Raw genomic sequence first — 19480 nt, forward strand, 5'->3', positions numbered from 1 at the left:
TAAAGTTTTGTTCTTAAAGCATATAGTCTTTGGGCATGCTTCACCATCATGAATTGGTGGTCATGATGGGGACTTAGGACTCGTGTGCTCCCATATGAAGTGCATAATCCAATTTGAAAATAAAGGAAACCAGGTACTATTCATCAAAAGAAAATCTGTCGAGTACACGGTTTACCTTTATATTAATACAAATAGGAAGCAAGCACTTTGTGTGTTAGATTATGTTCTGAAACCTAGAGGGTAATTGCAGCAAATATAATGGACTTTAATGTAGTCAAAAGATCTGATGAGAGTCATCACTTCAGCTACAGTCCTTTGTTTACAGCCTGAAAATGAAGACTACAGACAGAGATGGGAGACTTCAATGTCAACTGGAATTATTTTGGGTATATCATGGAATAAAAGAACTCAGAATCTCGACTTACTGAATGTTGTTGTTAAAAGAGTTCAGGGAAAACAACAGAAGAGGTCAATGCAATAATACAATATATTCAGACTGAATCAGAGGCTGTCTCTTTTAGGACAAAGATTAATGTATCATCAAATCAGTTCATTTTTTCCTATGAAAAAATGTAGTGTTTTGCTAAAATTATATCATTTAATCTCTGCCCATTTCCACTGAGAGGGTGCTCAGAAATCTCTGTTCCACGATACAACAGCCAAAAGCTCAAACACCTTAAGAAACCACAGAACTTCAACACACTAACAACAAAAATACACTTTTTTATTGGGTTTGACTTACCTTAAGTTTTAAATCAAACTAAAGCAATCAAATTTTTAAAGTCTGATCAGCTGAGAAATAAGGATATTAAATATGATTAAATGTGATTGCATTTGAGTGTAAGGACTGTTCTTCCATTACTGCTTTGATTAAAAAAAGCAATCTGAGCTGTGAGGTAGAAAAGTTAAATGCAGCAGGAAAAAAGAAAAGAGCTGGAAGTTTCTTTCCTTTCTTTTTCAATATATATTATTTCTTGTATGAGAAAATAGTATTATTTTAAGTATGTGCTTTGCAAAACTGAAAGCACATTGGCAAAGTTTCTGTAACTTAATATTCCTTCATGCTTTTTAATTATAGGAAATATGAAGATGAAAAAAAGGAAGAATAAAAAGTTGTTCTTATGGGACGTTTGGGAACAAGAATAGAAGATACAGTTTCAGATGAAAAGTGGACTGGAAACCTTAGTTCTTAAGCTGGAATTTAATTGGTGCAATATTGGAGTTTAAAGAGTAATAAAGTTTTTGTCCTCAGGTTATGAGAAGAAAATTACCCGTAACATTTTTTTTGGATTATAATATCTTAGCTGCTTCACCAGTCTATCTTTTTCTGGTATTATCATCATTACTACTCTGATCATTTTCTGTGTTTCATACCTTCAGCTCGAAGCATTTTGAATGGTGCTGAGAACCCCAGTGAACTTTTCAGATGCGAGGCGGAGATCAGCCACTGATCAAAATGCACTTGAACTGCAGAGTCTTCGGAGCTGTTTTCAGAAAGGCAAAATGTGTCGCTCCTTAGAGATGAGATAAATGGCAAAACCAACACAGATCACTCACTCTCACCTCCTAATTGAAAAGTTGGCTGCTGATCAAGAGCTGGCAGTGACCAGCTCAAGCCATCAGGATGCCAATATACGCTTCGACCTTATTTCTCCACCTCAGAAAAGATCAATCACAAATTAATGTTATATTAGTGAAAGCAAGAACTTTTATTGAAGAGGGAAATCTATAAAAATAGCATCCGATGAAATGGTGAAAAACAAGCTAGAGAGAAAACTAGCCTAGACTGGTAGTGGAACAATGTGCTTACTCAGTACAAGTAAGATGCAATCTTATCTAAAACATGATAACTGGTATATGAAAGGTTCGTTTTGTTGTTTTGGGGTTTTTTTCTGCAGCGGAAGTTGCAATCAGTTTTCTGGTTAAAATATCTATTCTAGTTTGCCACTAAGTATTATCTGCACAGGAATACTGTATATTGTCATTGCTCCAAAGCACTGAACACAAGAAAAATCTCTCAAAAGGATTCTGGTTTTATGATAAAATGGCACATTAGGATGATTCCAAAGTAGGGTGACTTCTTTTTTTTAAAACCTGTTTGAATAGGTAAAAAGCTCTGGGAACCACACAAATAAAACATTAGTCTCTGCATCTCTTATTCCTTGCTCTTCTCTCATTTTAAGTGTTAAACACAAACCACTGAACACAGTAATGTAGCAATACAATGCGACTCCTGGACATGGGCCTCAGGTGGGTGTACATGCCTGAATAGGCACCGTCTGCGTATCCATCCTTCCCAAGGCACACGGAGTGCCCGCCTGCATCTGTACACCAGGCATCCAAGCCGTAAAGTCTCAGGGGAGTGACACAAAGAAAATACATTGGTGTGGTCCGAGGACTAGTTTTCAGACTTGGTGCAAGGAGCTCAAAAGTGTTTATGTAATTAAGAATGGGGTTTACATACCTGAAAAGCTTTAGGGCCAGACTTCCATGCTAAACATTCGTGGATCAGGTAAACCTCTCATAGAACAGATGTAGTCTCTCCGAGCTTGACTGTCATCCTTTACCTCAGTAAGAAATACAGGGAAGCTAAAGATAACCCCTCTCCACTCATTCACACACGCGTGCACATACTTTGAGTTCCTGCCTTAAATTGAAAAGACATCTAGGGAGGGAGGGAGGACAGACAAAAAAAAAAAAACAAAACGTGCAAAGCAGTATTTTACAGGCTGGGATACTGAGGGCACTGTCTGACAAGCTCTGGTAATTATGGCAAGTGCCAAAGAGGTTATTGTTCCCATCTGCCTACTGTCCTTACCAGGCAAAGCCTCTATTCTTCAGCTATTGCCTCTGTTTTGTGGATACTCCCAGACTGGAAACTATGGTGTTAGTGGAGTAGGCACGCTGTCAGTTCAGCTTTCTCTGCTATGGCACTGGGGACTTCTTCAGTCTCCTCAGCAAGTACCACCAGAGCTCATGAGTCACAGCATCAAGACACAGAAATAAGTTGCTGAAGAAACACCTGCTGAGCTCAACAGTGCCGAAAAGAAGCAAGACAGTCTCTGGCAGAACTAAAAATAGATGCTGGGTTTTCTAATTCCAAGTCCAAGATCCTATTAAGAATCCACACTTTCCATTACAAGAATGAGAAGAATGATGTAAGGTGACAACTCCAGACATTCAGCTAAAATTCCTCCAGATCGACAGAGTTTTGGAGGTAGCACACAGTTTACACAGTTTCCATTCTTAGACTTAAGCTTAAACCTTTCTAAAATGAAGAAAAAATCCCAATCAACTACCCCCCCTAAAAAAAACCAACATAAAAACAAGGCACTCCAGGACACCGAAACAGATGGAGCATGCCAGCATTTGCTACAGCAGGAAAAAAAAAGAGTTTATAATGCAGGCGCTGAAACAAGTTTAATTATAGAAGCATGAATGGCATCCCTATAATAAAACAAACTAAAAAGTCAAATGAACGTCCTTGCCCTTTATTAAAGAGCTGTGTGCATTTGTTCTTTGATATAATGCTATGGAAGCTTACCTCCCCATTACTGGTTCTTCTTACACTATCCTGGGTTTTACAAAAAATGCAAAGCTCAGAGGCACAATGCTCTTGTAAAACTGAAGAGCATTTACTTCTCATATTTAAGCCTTGGTTTGCCAGGACAACCTCACAAGATAAACAGTCTTGTTTTCATAAGGGCCCTGGTACAGAGGAATTATATTCATTCTGAATTTCAGTGCCATCATGCTAACATTTCATATGAAGCAGAAAGTACTTCCCCACATATCAGTACGAAAATGTGAAAGACACCCTGAGTTAATGCTACTTTAACAGATCAGAATTCATCTTTTGGTGTGTGTATCACTCTCTCAGTAGTATAACAGAATAAAATCATATTATTGTTCTGTGCCCAGGGAAATAAAAAAGGCATCTCTTTTTCAGCATGCAGAGTAATTCTGAGTGAATCTTATGATTTAGCAAGAGCATGGTGCAAAATCTGCTGAAATCAGTGGGATCGTATCTATTGATTTCAGAGGGCTTTCAAATGCCCCGTGGTAGGAAGACGTTTGCATATCATTCACTATTAGCTTGAGTTTGTTATCAAACACCAAAGCACTTTATCTAAGAATCCTAAAGGTTTTATAAACCTCTACTTGGTTGTGGTGGACTTAACATTGTTCCAAATCTCTCCATAACTTACTCAATAAATTGGATAGATCTGATCCAGGACAGAAAAGTCAGGCATATGGTAGTATTTGTAACTCCAACCAAATCTCCTTTTACTGTGTTATCTATTTTTACCACTTCTTTAATATAATCGCAAACATTTCTATTTCAATTGAAGCATTTGAGAAATATCTCTTCCAAATAACACGCCAAACTTTAAACCACCACCTCTGTCAAGAAGCACAGTCACTAAACATTCATTTTTGGAATAACTGGAGAGTGTCATTTAGGATCAGAGCTCCTTTGCTCCTTTGGTTCTCTGCCTGAGAGCACAAAGTCCTACCTTCAGAAGATGCTCACAGCCTAAGACAATGTTGACTTGCAGCTGAGAAAAGCAAGGCAGATATTTTGGGCCCAAAATGGGAGTTAGGAGTTGGCTAGTGGCAAACAGAAATACAAGTTGCCCCAGAGAAGCCCAGGTGCCACTGATGGCAGCTCCTAGAACAGCCCTGGCTCCGTCCAATGGCAGCACCTCTGCAGCAATAGCCTTTCTGAGGGCATAGATGTGGTCCCCAGCTCATTTCTGGTAACATCCTGCCTAAAGCTTTGTGCCCTTTTGTTCACCTTGAACATCCCTCCCATAGGCCAAAAATAATATGACCCTTAACAGAACTATTTCTTCCTGATTAAGGCTGCAACACAAATGGACCAAAGCCAGGAAGTTTAAAATTAAGCTGACACTTTGTCCTTTAATTCTAACTGTCAAGGAGAAGAAGAAGAAAAAAGAAAATCAGCTTCACAGAATAAGTTCTCCAGCCTTAAGCTTTAATGCAGTTTCGGTGTCCTGTTTTTTTTATGGTTTATGTCCCAAACATATCATTATTCAGTGGGTGAAATTATTTTTTTATTTTTATTTTTTAATTTTTTTTTTTTTGCATTTAACTTCTTTGCTTTTTAAAGTGAAAAGAAAGAGAGGGAGAAGTCTTTAATGGAAAGTTCTCCAATGCATATTAATTATCTAAGAGACCAGAATGACTCCTTTGGTGAAATACATATTTATAACTCTTTTTTAAATTTTCATTATTTACTAATAGACTAGAACTGTTCTAAAGGCAGCCATTCTGTCTGAGCAGGTAAATATATCTTTACAATTTTTAATAAAGTCACATTATTTTAGTGATAGGGAAGAACAGCTCTCCTGACAGGAGTCCATGTGTGTAGCCCTGCCTTCCCTGTTCACAGAATTCACCCACAGGTGAATCAGGAATCCATCACTTTAGGCAAAATTTACACATCTCAAGAGTCACTAAAAATTATGTACAAAAAGAGTCCCCTAATTTACAAAGATTTAGGGGAAAAGCTCCTTTTCTCATCTGTCACAAAAGATCTGTACCTTTAGGTTTATGACTTTCACTCAGCACTGCAGCTCCTACTCTTTTCAGTTCTTAGACCAACTTGCAATTTATAATCATATGCTTTATATTCCCTAGATTCTACTCTGAGTAGGGGCTGACCAGGACCAAAAAAATATAGGACTCAAGTCAGTTATGTTGAGGACAGAGGGTTCTTGCAATCCATGACTCAAATTCATCATTTGGTCCACATCATTCCTCCTTCTTCTAATAACCCAATTTCCTGGGGTTCAAAATTTGGATCCAAAACATGCAGGTTCTATCTACAACTCATCTAAAGGCTTGCTGGTGAAATTCAAAAGTATAGGTTTTGCTTCTGATGAAGTTTTATTTAATCCACGTAAGACCAAACGAAACCAGAGGGCAAAAGCATGGCATTGAGCATTAAAAAAAAAAAAAAAAATCTACATAAAACTCTTGGCAGGTTATTTCCACATTCAAACCCCAAACTACTAGAGGCTTTTGCATAACTTCAGATTTCGTTGTGAAGAGCTTACACAGCTCTAATCTGCACATGAAACTCATACTGACGTCAATGGCTGGTTTTTGCAGGGATCAAGGGCACAATATGCAGTCAAGATCCCCTCTGCAGATAACCCAAAAGCAGAGTTTTGACCTTACAGCTCAGCAGAGAAAGTTAGATGCCAGGTGAGATATTGGTGGCCTAAAAATATTCACATTCAAACCTCAAACAAATGTTTAGAGATAGATAGAATAAATAGAATAGAATAAACAAAATATAGAATAGAATAAACAAAATATAGAATATACAAATAGAATAAACAAAAAATTCTTACATGGGGTTTATATCCATTTTATTTCTTTGTGCTATCATGCAATTTTTATTTTATTATGAAAACCTGTTTAAGATATAATGTAGGTGAATTTAAAACAGACTCTCAACCTGGTTTCCATCTTTATGCTAGTGATTTCAGTCTGCAAATAATTGCAGCAACAGATTTCGTGCCTGCAGTTTTGGGAACAAGTGCTGCCCTTTGGATAGCTTTGTCCATGACTGCCATGAAACTACAGCAACATATTCAAAACCACAGGCTCTGAAAGGCTTTTTGAGGCAGAGCTTTACTTTACAGTGTCTGCTTCTAGAAAAAGTGGTTCTCAGGTTTAAGGCCAGAACACTAGAAAGAGGATGAAGATATTTTAGACCAATATGCTTGATTCATTCTCGTTTTCTTTTGCTAGAAACAGAGATAATACTTGCATGCACTTCTAAAGTTGTGCTGTTGAAAATACTCTGTTCTGCCTGACAGAACACGCAGCCTTTTTCCTAGGGAGTTTGCAAGACATGGTAAAGAAATACACTGTCTTCTCTGACCTTAGAAAATAGGGATCTACTGACGAGTTAATTTTAAAATGTCAGCCCCAACCAAAATCCAAGACTTAATCGCACCTTTACTTTGGTGAAGGAAGGACTGAGGATCCAGGCTTAGTGATTGTTCACAGATAGTCTCTACAATAAACTCCAAGTTAAAACGGAGAGGGGATCAAGGTGGGCATGGACTGTGGAAAAACTGTTATCTGAAAATGAACTTCACTGCAGATTCTCTCTCAAGCTAAGAGTGCCCATGATGATCTTGTACAAAGCATAACTGCTTCAGGGTTTTGTTCGCCAAACACTTTGGGAGTTAATTTTGATAAAACTTTTATTTCAGGGAAAATATAGTTGGTCCAAACAGTCCATAAAATCATCAACGCCCTACGCTTTCAAGGAAAGAACAAAAAACCTGTTGTGAGCTTGTATTAACTATGAATCGAGCGTCCTTGTGAAGGAATCTCATTATAACCTGGTCACTATGTTGTTAGATTAGACTTCACAGTATGATGGCTTGAGTCCAACCCATTGCAACCTTTCTATTGTTATGAGGAATATTCTTCCTGAGTCCAATTTTGAAAGTATAGTAAAAAAGCTTTTCAGTGAGAGGGAAAGAACTTTTCCACTTCCCAAAAAATATTTGTGAAATTTAATACTACTAACAATTTAAACTTCTATTTAATATTTTGCACTGTAATCGTTTCCTGATCAAAATAATTACATGTGGCAATGTGAACCAAATGCTTGTTATGTATTATACAATCTCATATGCAAAATAGAATCTGATCAGCCTTACTGGCTCCTCTATTATTTAAAAGGGCAAAGGGGAGAGCTCAACTTAACATATGTAACCATACTTTGTGTATATCTATCACAATATTCTCTTTATTCCTTTCTAAACTACAGTCTTTACTTTTTCAGTTTTGTATACTATTATTTCCAGTGCTTTTTATTTGGAACTTATTACTATTTTTATGTGAGAGAAATCTGGCTGTGATGAATGATAGCTTTCCAGATGAGGAGAATTAACCAGTAGAAAATATCATAATTGCTTCCTAGTCTTTCAGCATCATCTTCAGGGCAATATGCATCAAAACATTTGGTTTGCATTATTGCAAACTACTGCACAGTGTATGAAAGGTTATATAGAACTGTCCACATTTCCCAAGAATGCAAAACGATATTTAAAACCAGCACTGTGAATCAGAAAATGTTGTATCGCCATGTCTATGTGCAAGAGACAGAGTTAAAGTTGTTTAACAAGCCTGAATTATGACTTTTTTAATTCTCAGGTGTTAAACAGTAACACTTCCCTAATTATTTTTTTCATAATTCAAAACTTCTTATCAGCACATCACTGGAACTTTTTGCAGGTTGGTAAGATGGATGTAGGTAAAAAAATGAAGCCAGAATGTTAGATTCATCAGAGTGATATTTCTTTCTGTAAATCCTACATCATACCAATCAGTCTTTACCTGATCCCTTTGCTTACTTGCTTTGCAAAGAATAAACCCAGGACTCAGCACAGTAATCCACCTTCCCTAAAACCACTTTGTCAGGTCAGAAAATCATTCATTTCACAGCAAAGTTAGCCCACCCTCTCTCAACACATACACAGAGCATGTCTCTCCCTGAGTGCACATTTTACAAGCTTAGCAAAAAGCCCTACACAAGCTGTACCCAACCATATGTCCAAAGCATGCCATTTCTAAAGGGTCACAATTCAGTCAACTGAAAACTGACTTTTTTCACCTGCAGAAGTGCACCTCACCAGTTACAGTTGTTCCTGTAGTCTAAGCTAGCTTTCCATGACTACCCATTTTCCTTAGAAGACAATTCATAAACAAAATAGTCACAAGGATTTTAATTGAATAAACAGAAAGCTGTTTCCCTTCCCACTTTCCTCAGAGTAGCTCAAATGTCACCTCTCCCCCCACCACATATTTCTTGTAAACCATCTCAGTATAGGAAAAATACAGGCCAAGAGGTGCCATTTTCAGAAATTTTCATATGACTGAAAAGGAACAGGGACTAAGCAGAGAACAGCAGCACTGGTATTTTGTTAGCTGTGACTTGACCTGACTTGACAGATTTATATTTTAATGTGGATTTCCTCCCACCAGGGAGATTGTTATGCCCCATAAATCCAATATTCACAGAACTCCAGTATCAGCTAGCAATGTGGGATGAGAAATACTAGTGACAAACACAGTTTGCCTAGGGTATCCGAAAGAGGAACTGAAGCCTTTGGTATTGGAGAGAACCCAGCCATCCTCTCCACACCAGCAAGCAACTGTCTCTCCCAGCCACAAACTCCCAGCAGCATCTGAGGCTAAAAAGCACATTTAAAATTGACAGGGTTAAGAAATCTGGAAGCCACAGGTATGGGTTGTTATCCACGCTTCTGTGGTTAGCAGGCTATTACACCTCTGCAATAGCTTAAGACTGCCAGAATTGAATGCACTTGGGTTCTCCACTTCCTTGAAGATTCAAGCTTCAGTCTCTCTCTCAAGAGCGAGGTATAAAGAGATTACTAGCAACATCATCTCCTACCTTCTCCTATCCAACCTTGTAAATCTGAGGCTGCCCTTGGTTAAAAAGCACTGATGTTAAATACTAACACTGCTTCTCTCCTTGTGTCTTTCCCACTCTTCGCTTTTCTTTGCAGATTTCAAGGTGATGACAAAAGAGAGAACAGTCTTAGCATTTGTTAATACCCACTTGACCCACAAAAGAAATTCACTAGCATTCGCAGCTTCTAATTTAAAAACCATTAGACCGTTCCGCTTGGCGGACCAGATCTAAATATTCTTAAAGGGGTGGTTTAATTTAATCATTACCTTAACAAGCCCCCTTTTAAAATGATGATCCGCCAAATTCAGGGGATTTGTTTTGGAATCTGATCCAATAACTGGCTTTGTACAAAGAGAAGCATAGCCGCATCTGATTTGGTTCAGAACGGGGTGATAATCATGAAAATTACTTTGCATATTTAATCACTGTGAAAACATGAGTACAAACTACTTTCTAGAGATTACCTTAAAAAAAAAAAAAAAAGCTTCAGGCTTTGCAGCAAGCATGCCAAGTACTTTAATTTACAGAGAATTATTTGGATTTTATAGAAAGCTCAGTGTTTCAAAGACTTCAAGCTACTCAGCCACTGGCAAGAAAAAATTTTAAATAGTAAAAGCAAAAAGTTTTGTACTGGAAAAAAATATTATGTTGAGACCAATTGCCTTTTTCTTTCTTTTTTTATTTTTTTTTAAGTCTATGTCACTTAACGACCTAGATCTGAAGCAAATACCTTGCCCAAAATCTCTCTGATTCTGTCAAGAGAGCAGAGATACGTTCTCTCCAGGTTTGACCTAGCATGTTGCCGAACTGCCAGAGGTGGGTCAGAAGATGGCAAGTTGGGGCTCTGCTAAGGACTTTCACAAAGTTGGAAATAGGAGAGTTTGCTTCAGGACTGCTCTCTGGTACCAGTATGCAGGGCTTACAGTGGAAAAAAAAAAAAAGACCAACAAATAAGGCACACAAGTGTCATCACCTTGTAGCTTCAGATTTTTATGTAGATATCATAGCTGAGGTTCAGCTACACCAGGACAAGAGTATTTAGAAACAAATGCCTAGAGAAATTAATTTTTCTCACCTAAATCAGCTAGATAAACAAAAATACACTGACTAGTAGTTAGCAAGGGGTACAAAAGAGACACATACATATACGTGACTCGCAAAAATTTCCCCAAGCTGAAGCAACTGGTCACCAGATGAGTATTCCATGGTATGTAAAACTGAATTTGCTGCTGACATAAACAGGCACAGCTCCACTAAATCTATCCAAGTTGCCTCTGCTTAACACTTGAAGTGAATTAGGCCCTACCTTATTGGTCAGTTGCTTTAAATCCTTGCCCTTGTGATACATCAGCGTTTGTAAGTAACCTAGCATCTGAGAGCTACAGCGTAGGCAGCATATCTGAGGGATAATAGTCACAGGCATCTTAGATTATGAAGCACACTATACCAAATACTTGTAGGAAGCACCTCAGAGGATTTTAACTACCTGCAGCTACCGAGCATGTACAAAACTCATGAAAAAGAGTGCCTAGAGTTTGCTGAAAAAACTGGAGTAATCTGTACATATATATGTACATATGAAATATATACATATCATACAGATTGCCCTACTACGGACATATATTTTTATATATGTTACACACACACAAACATATACACATAAAAATATATATATATACCTGTATCTTTTGCATACTTTTCATATAGAATACATATTCCTTGAAACGTTATATGTTCCACAGCTTCAGCAGACTAGAGGTTAATGAACAGGCTTTTTCTCACATATGCACAGAACAGATAATTTCTTTACTGTTCACGATAAGTTGAAGGAGCATTTGAGTGACAGACCAATTTGTCAATCAACTACAAAGTGTTGAGGAAGCTTCCTCTGCATAATTTTACACAGGGAGATCAAATGTGACCTCTGATTGTACAGTGGGTATGGACAGTCAAGGTTATGAAGTCCAAGGAGTCATGCAAATCAGTTACCTTTTCTGAGTGCCTTGTCTTTCTAGGGTTATCTGTGCACTGAAATAATCACAGGATTTTAAGAGAAGGAAGAAAAATCCTTCTTTATTATTTTTAAGTGTGTGTGTATGCATGTGTGTGGAGGGTGTACGTATGAATTTGTTGAGGAGTTTGAATGTCTGTGTTTTTATTTTATAGCCCAAATTATGTTTTAAGGTCTCAACACAGAGCCCCTGGTTCTGACATCTCATGCAGTTTTTCTTGAAAGCTGTGTTTTAATAGCAGTTCCGTTCATTTAATGTTAGCCACTTCAGATGATTTCTTTGCTAAAACCTGAATTATGAAAATCGCTTGTCAATTACCCTGGGTAGCTGTGTAAAAGAATTATTGCACATTCACAGTGAAAAGAAAACTTTATTTTCACCACTTTCCAGTAAAAGCTAATTCAGAATAACTCCATTTAACAGTTATTTTATGCTGAAATACTGAATACCTCAGGGAGTCTTTTAGGGATTTTAAAGTCTCTTTATTTATAAATGATTCATGCTGCATTTTCAGAAAAACCTACAATTAGTGTGGGAAGCACAGAGACTCCTTTGGGAAAGGTAAAAAAAAAAAAAAAACCCAACAAAATATACATGCATTATATACAGCCTTTTTATCTATTGTTGTTTTGCAGTGGACTATAAAAAGAAAAGAACTGGAAAAAATGGCTAGGAGATATTTTATCTAACCTTTTAAATATATGCCTCAGTTGACAGTATTTTGTGAAGTAGTTACCCTTATGATTTGTACAGCCCACAAAATTCTTTTAATGCAGGTTTCATTTTGGTTTGCACTTTCCAACCCCAGCTATAAATGAGCAAGCTAGCTAAGAGGAGAAGCTTTCTGTGGTAACGCAGAAGGACAAATCTCTCCTTCCGCCAGCCCTTCGTGAGAGTGATGGTCACTAATGTTTCCATATTGTTTGCTGCCTGGAGTGGGGCTATAACTTAAAGGTCTTTTAAGCGTTCACACTGGCAGGCATCAAAGTTCACACAGCTTCATTCGGCTTTACGGTGAATCTTTCTGCTCGCTCACACCAGACGACAGACATATATTGTGCTAGTTGCCAGCACTGCAGGAGCTTACGCACCCCCTCTCCCTGCCACAGGGAGAGCAGGAATGGGCGGGCAAAGGCAGTGAGTGGCTCCAGACCCCCAGCAGCCCCCTCAGCACTCCCACAGCTTCACCGTAACGTGGCTGCCCTTGCTGGAGCCGTGGAGCGGTTTGCAGCCTCCCTGCAGTACCCCGGTCAAGCCCCACTCTATGTGCTGGTGTTAGATGAGAGAGTCACAAAATGGCATTATCTTAAGGGTCATGCTCTTGCATGTCTACGTGGCTTAATAAAATTCCACTCAGGAGCATGCCACGAAGTGGCAGAGTGGCACTAGGGTTGAAGGCTGGACACTTTACCATTTACATAGCCTCCTCTCAAACAAAACGCCAAAAAACACCCTTAAATCTTCATTCCGTCAGACCTTCTGTGTGTTGATGAAACGTTAATAATTTCCAATCACTATAAACTCTATGAGATAGCTACACTCCCATGGACTGCAAGGAGTGAACAAGCAAAGCCAAACAGATACTACCGGCTTCAAAGAGACAACAGCTACTTAAACATACAGGGTCCAGAGAAGGACCACAAAGATGATCCAAGGACTGGGAAGCCTGCCATGTGAGGAAAGGCTGAGAGAACTGGGTTTGTTCAGCCTTGAGAAAAGGCAGCTTAGGGGAGATCTTGTCACCACATTCCAGTATTAAAAGGGCAGCTACAAAGAAGATGGAGACTCCCTTTTTACAAGGAGTCACATGGAAAAGACAAGGGGTAATGGGTAGAAGTTACTCCTGGGGAGATCCGACTGAAAATTTTTCACAACGAGAACAATCAGCCATTGGAATAATCTCCCCAGGGAAGGGATGGATTCGCCATCATTGGACACTTTTAAGATTCAGCTGGACAGGGTGCTGGGCCATCTTGTGTAGACTGTGCTTTTGTCACGAAAACTTGGACCAGATGATCCTTGAGGTCTTTTCCAAGCTGGTATTCTGTGATTCTTTCACTGACTGGTACTGGCACCCAGAGAACCTCCCAAGAAGAGACAGCAAGAACACACATGTGGGGGAAATGTCAGATACTCTGCCTCATTGACCAGATGTATAAACGACATGGGGGAGTAGTGGTGGGTTGTTATTATTTAACTAAAAATGGGAAATCTTAGGCTGGTTGACTTAAACCTAGCACTATGTGGAATCTGCATCACGGTCTTATTGGCTTGAAACCATCTCGATGGTTTCCCAAATTGCCACAGTAAGGATTGTTCTAAAATAAGCAGAAATTCTTAATTTTCAATTAGATGAGATTTTTTTTTTTTAGGAAAGTTCAGTGAATAATACAAATGAAGTAGCAGACTGCACACATACCAGGACATACTTTGACACTGCCCCAGTTGCTTGGATACCAACAGGTGTAAGGCAAAAAGGAATCACTTGAATAAATGGGAATAACAGCAAGAAGAACATTGCTAGATAGCAGATAAAGTGGAACACCATCACTGAGACACTTGCTGTGTGTCAGGCTACTACGAAGAAGAATGGAGCTCCTAAGTATAACTACTGACTTCTTAATGCACCGGTCTATATTTTTTTAATTTTTCACATAATCTTGCATGACAGTGCTATAAAACTCAAAATATGCAGATTGTTCAGTATCATTTTCAAAGTAGTATCAATTGAGAAGTTACCCACAATCTTTTGCATGCTGGGTATTCTGTCCCATCCACCAAAGAAGAGGAAAAACACAGGCCTCTTCTTTCCTCTACTGAAACTAAAAAAAAAGCTAAGCACATCTAGCACTTCGAGCATCCTCCAAGCAATTGCTCTAATTATACCTTCACAATTAAGATTAAATTATCTGCAAAACTCTCCAGAACAGGGTGAACGGGTGAGTTGTATTACCATGAAAGGAAAGAAAGGGAAAGGGGGAAAATAAGGAAAGGGAAAAGGAAAGAACATGTTCTGTTTTAAAACTCCCCAAAATGGACACACTCAAGGTAAGTTTTGCCTGATCTAAGACATAAAATGATGGTTTGTAATTTCCTGAATGCTGTGGACCTAAGAAGAAGCAGCACGATTTTTATAGGACAGAAGGTGTGTTCCTTTCTCCATTTATATTGTCACAGACCTTATCCTAAGCAAACAGCAGTGATGCATCAAGATTTGTTTGATTTTCAAGCCATGAGCATTTCTGGAGATTTTTCTCCTCATGGGAAAAGTTCTGTAAAGGAAGAAGTAGAGATCCTGAAAGCTGTGACAGGTGAATTAGCAGAGCGAGATAAGGTTGAATGTTGGAGCCAATTGCACTATTTCAGCATTCTGGTAAAGGATGAGGAGCCAAAGGTTTCAGACTTGTTTTTCAGAACAAAATACAACATTCATAATTAGGAGCAATGCACTTCATATTGCTGAAGCAAACTAAACATTATTTTTATGTGAGTCATCTGTGATCTTCACCTCATCTGAGGTACTGTGGTCCCTCAGACGAGCTGTAGTTTTAGCCATCTCATGGTTCAATTCTTTTGTATTTGTGTAGACTCCAAAAATTGCATTGCTGCAATGTAATGGTGATGCAGTGTGGGCATGTCAGGAAAAACTTGGAATAATACTATTAGATAGTAGGCTCAGAATAATACTATATCAAGGGATGTAGAAGTAATGCTGAACTAAAACTAAACTTTTTGTTTATGTCCCCTTTAGGAGAAATGCTGTCACAACTTCTACAAATGCAAAAATTTTGATGTAATTGTTTCTTTTTTTTTTTTTTTTTTTCCAAAGTTAAATGCAAGATGTTTTCTGGGCTATGAATGTAACAAGATAACAATGTAAAAAAATTCAGAGAAAAAAAGCTCTATGTAACAAAACCCTCAGAAATACATAATATGGGAGAAATAGTTTCATTCTTTCTTTCTTCTCTATAAATAAGAAGATATAATGATTATGCCAAAAAAAATGCCATTGGACTCGAGCAGGTGGAATGTCTGAAACTGCATTTAATCCTAAATAACAATAAAAATTTTCAGTTTCACAGTGGTGTCTAAGAAGGAAAAGATTTATTTTTAAAAAGTGTTTCCCTACCCTATTTTTTTGCTACCCATTAGAAATAATGCTTCAGCAATAAAATGGCAAGCCTTATACTGACAGTATGCTACCCTTCTATAAAGATGTTAACTGGTATCAAAATGCAATGGTGTAAATTTCAGCTTCTGAATAAGTAGCAGTCACAGTAAATCCCTCACAACAGTTTCATTGACTAAGATGTGCCTTAAGTTAGATGCCAAATAAAAATCAAGAAATCACTTGGTACTAGCTGGTGGATACCCTGAACAAGAAAGGAAAGGCTCAGGATGGGGTTAGTCAGTGCCAGTTAAGAGCCCAGGTCAGTCATTCCCCTGTAAAGCATTTCAGCCCCTCAGCAGCTTTTATTTAAAAAAAAAAAAAACAAAAACAAAACAACAAACAAACCATTTCCTTGCTGCCGAAAAGGCCTCTCAAGGAAGCTCAGTTCACTGGCCATCAAGTTCACTATAAAGCTTCTGTAGATTTCAGGCCATGGGATTAATGACAAATCCAGCAAAACATACAACTAACTTTAAGCCTGTATGTAATCTCGGTTAAGTCAATTAGTCTGCCTACATGCTCAAAGGTAAGCAGATCCTGAAGTACTTTGCTGGTCTGGTATGATTATCCCTACTGATGTGTAGACGCGGTAACTGCTAACCCATACATTGAGGAAACCAGACTTCTGCCTCCAGCTCAGAAATGTATCTTTCTGGGGTGTCTAATATATATATCACCAATTCTACTCAAATCCTTAAAGCCACTGAAGGGTGAGGAAAGATTAAAGAATAAATAAGGCATGTTCCTTTCTATTTTGTACAATATGTAATAGAGATGTTAGATATACAGGTGGATTCTTTAACAGGTAAGCAATATTCAGCTTCAATGTTTCTCTATAAAAAGCAAAACAAAACAATTTTTCACTTTTGATTGTTAATTCATTTCTGTGCAGAGCCATTGTTTGAGTCACCCATGTTACATTTACACAGTTCCTGTACGTAGTACAACCATACTAACATTTAACTCATAAGAAGCTTAACCGTCACCACATCTTCACTGGTGAAGCTGTGAGATCCTTACATCCAGATTGCAAGGGTTGGTATGTGTAAAGACAGTAAAATAACTCATGAATGCCACAACCAATGCATTTCAAAATCCCTAGGAACATTTCTGTGGGCAGATTATGGTCTGCTAAAACTATATTCAGCACTCAGGTCTTCTGTTTAGTTTCTCTATCCTCTCCAGCTGCTAGTAAATTACCGAGGATCCCAGCGAGGCTGTCCGCACTTGAGTCTGCCTTGACCTAGAACAGCCCGAGTTTCTTTTGTTGGCCTGAAGGATGAACTCAATCTGCAGTGGAAATACCATTTCTTTCAGGTTATGGAAGACCTCACCTGAAAATTGTGCAAGATCTCCAGAGCAAATAATGTAAATCTGTCATGTAAATATGTATTTATGAGGTTTTTAGAGCTTGGATCACTGCCATGCAGACGGCTCCCTATCATCTGAATATATATTTAAGGACTTTAAAAAATAAGAAGCTTTGACCTGAGCTGTTGCCATATATCTCATCACAGCTCCAGCTGCTGTGCAGGCATAGGATGGAGTTACTGCATTTTCCTGTTCCATGGGCCCATGTGTAACCAAGCCAAGCCTTACAAATGATGCAGCATTATAAACAGGGCAAGGCTCCTTCCTGATATGGAACAGCATTTGTTCAGGAGAAAGGGCTACTACATCTGCTGGAAAATGCTAGCTTTGGACTGGCAGAGTCTTCCTGCTACAGAAATGAACCCTTCCTCAGCACCAGTGTACCTCAGGAGGACCTGGTACAACATTGTGACTTGACACACCGATATTTCTCTCCTGGATCCCTCACACTGTGCAACTGAGTTAAAATTATCTCGTTCCAACAGGGAAACAAATACACTTTTATGTTTTCACCTACATCTGCTAGTATTAACAGAAAAGGGAAAGATACCTTGTTGCTCACTGCTTTCCTTCCATCAATTGCAAACGCCAACCGGAGTCACGAGGATTTTCACATCTCTAGAAGATTTTAACTGAGATTTGGACTTCTTGGTGAGGTTCTCTCCTACTGTGTGGAATCCTCCTTGCATTGTATTAGAGAGCATACTACATAATTATAGGTAAAACCATGTGCTCTGGTATAATTTTTCAAATGGGGAGGACAAACTCCCTCTTCCCATATTTATTTCAAAGGGAAAAAATGAAAGCAGTAGTACTATACCCTAGCAACAGGGTCCATCACAGAGCAGGATGGTATTTTCAGTTCTATTTCCCGACTCAAATTTGTTTTCAAATATAGACTGAATTCTGAGAGCTCAGTTCATCCCGAGATATCTGCTTTCATGCACTGTGTGCTGGTATCTCAGAATTATCTGCTTTTTGCAGATATCCTAACCTGCTAATTAATAACATGAATTCACAATGGGAGTTCTCTAGCTGAAATCACAGCTGGAAATAGATAAGAAAACAGTATATATTTTTAATTTTAAACTTTATTTTTTTATAAACCACATGCAGTGGTTCTGCTATGTCATATACTATCTGTCATGGGTTGTGACATAATGAAACATGACATGATGTAACCATTAAGATGACCCAACATGGCATAACCAAATGCAAAATGATTCATTCTGACTAAGCATGTCATAATTTTCTTATTATTTTTCTTAAGTCATACACTCTACCTTAACCAGTTAACCTTGTTAACTGGTTAATTCTATTCAGGGGCCAGGTACAGGACTGCAGGAAACAGCTGTCCATTCAGTATCAGTAGCAACACAACTACAGATAACAAGAATGTTAATGTCATATTGAAGTGATGTTAAGGCTGCTTCTAAATTATGGCCCCAATTTTTTGTTGGGAACTATGCAGGCATGCTCTGCAGAACAAAACACCTGATGTTAAAAGGTTTTAAACATGACCAGGGCATAAAATGTGCTTGCATTTTCCTGTCTACACATTTTTGATACCAGCTGGAACTGTGCAGCAACTGCATTCTGCAAAAAAAACCCAAACCTCTGAAGGGAGAATATTAGGAAGATAGCATGAAGTACAGAAAGTTAAGGCTGTGAATCTTTATAAATCTGTCATGGTCTAACATACTGAAGTGCTCATTATCAATATAAGGCATCAGCTCTGTACTCTGATGGCTGTAAAGGTCAGTTATCCTGTATAACAGACCACAACGTGAGCATTCTCCAATTAATAATAAAAGCTGGTATTATAAGTCTATCTTCCACACTCTGTCATGACTAGCGGGTGACATGAGTAAATGACAGACTGTACAGACATCTCTTCGTCATATCAATACTCAGGCACAGTAGCAAGGGTTAAGGACAGAGTGTCAGATTTAACTTCCCCTCATTACCATTCAGAAAACTATCATTTAATATTAAGGTAATTGTAACACAAGGATATGAGTCATGCCCTTGTGTTACAATTACCTTTAATATTAAATAATAGTTTTTGTAATGGTAATTTCCTTTGGGGATGTTTCATTCTACATTAAGCAGTTCTGACTGATGTCTGTCTTTGCAGATATCTCTATCAGCCACTAAAAGCTCTTCTACAAGTACATGTCCATAATCTGCAGGAATTCCAACCATGAGTGTTGTTCCAGTGAAGTCATTGTCCTTTCTACTATGTTTCTAATCTATTAACAGTTTGACTATTTGATTGTTGCCATAACTGTGATTCCTTTTTGAAATCTACACAGAAGTGTGGACCTCTTGCTCTGCTGTGCTAGGACTTCATCCACATCCCTAGATGCCTGGTGACGCTGTAACACATGCTATATACATGAGGTGGGCAGTCTAGCGGAGGAATAGGGTTTAACT

This window comes from Numenius arquata, chromosome 6, assembly GCF_964106895.1.
Source record: "Numenius arquata chromosome 6, bNumArq3.hap1.1, whole genome shotgun sequence".
NCBI classification, from domain to species: Eukaryota; Metazoa; Chordata; class Aves; order Charadriiformes; family Scolopacidae; genus Numenius; species Numenius arquata.